The sequence below is a fragment of the Elephantulus edwardii genome, unplaced genomic scaffold (assembly GCF_000299155.1).
Source record: "Elephantulus edwardii isolate Elephantulus edwardi_28Jun2011 unplaced genomic scaffold, EleEdw1.0 scaffold00066, whole genome shotgun sequence".
Lineage (NCBI taxonomy): Eukaryota > Metazoa > Chordata > Mammalia > Macroscelidea > Macroscelididae > Elephantulus > Elephantulus edwardii.
The window spans coordinates 9,807,449-9,808,105 of NW_006399816.1; positions in this window are offsets into that span (position 1 = coordinate 9,807,449).

Sequence of the window (657 nt, forward strand, 5' to 3'; positions counted from 1 at the left end):
TTTGCATAGTCAATGAAACACAGATAGACATTCTTCTGGTATTCTTTGCTTTCTGCCAAGATCCATCTTACATTAGCTATAATATCCCTAGTACCGCAATGTCTTCTAAATCTAGCCTGCACATCTGGCATTGGGCAAATCTGTTGCCAGTGTTCTCTTTAAACACTAACGAGCAAGGATATCACTTTCACTTTAAGGACTAAGGTGCATCTGTCTGAAGCCATGTTATCTTCAATTGCTTAATATGCTCTGGTGGCCTAGTGGCAAGAAGTTGTGCTGCAATACTGAAGGCATGAAGTTCAAGTCCACCAGCTGCTCTGCGAAAGAAAGATGGGCAACCTCCTCCCATGGAATTAACTACCTCTGACAACCTCCAGAGCTGACCTATAGGTCAGCTATGGGTCGATTTAGATTTGATGGTACACAAAAACAACAATAACAATATGAATGTAAAGGTTAGATAATGAATAGGAAGACTGAAAAAAATTAATACTTTGAATTGTGTTAACTAAGAGTATTAAACACACCATGGATTAACAAAAGGAAAAAGAAATCTGTCTCGAAAGGGTTATAGCCAGGGTGATCCTTAGAAGCAAGGATGGAGACACCTGGTCTCACATACTTTGGGCCTGTGGTCAGGAAGGGCTAGTCCCTGGA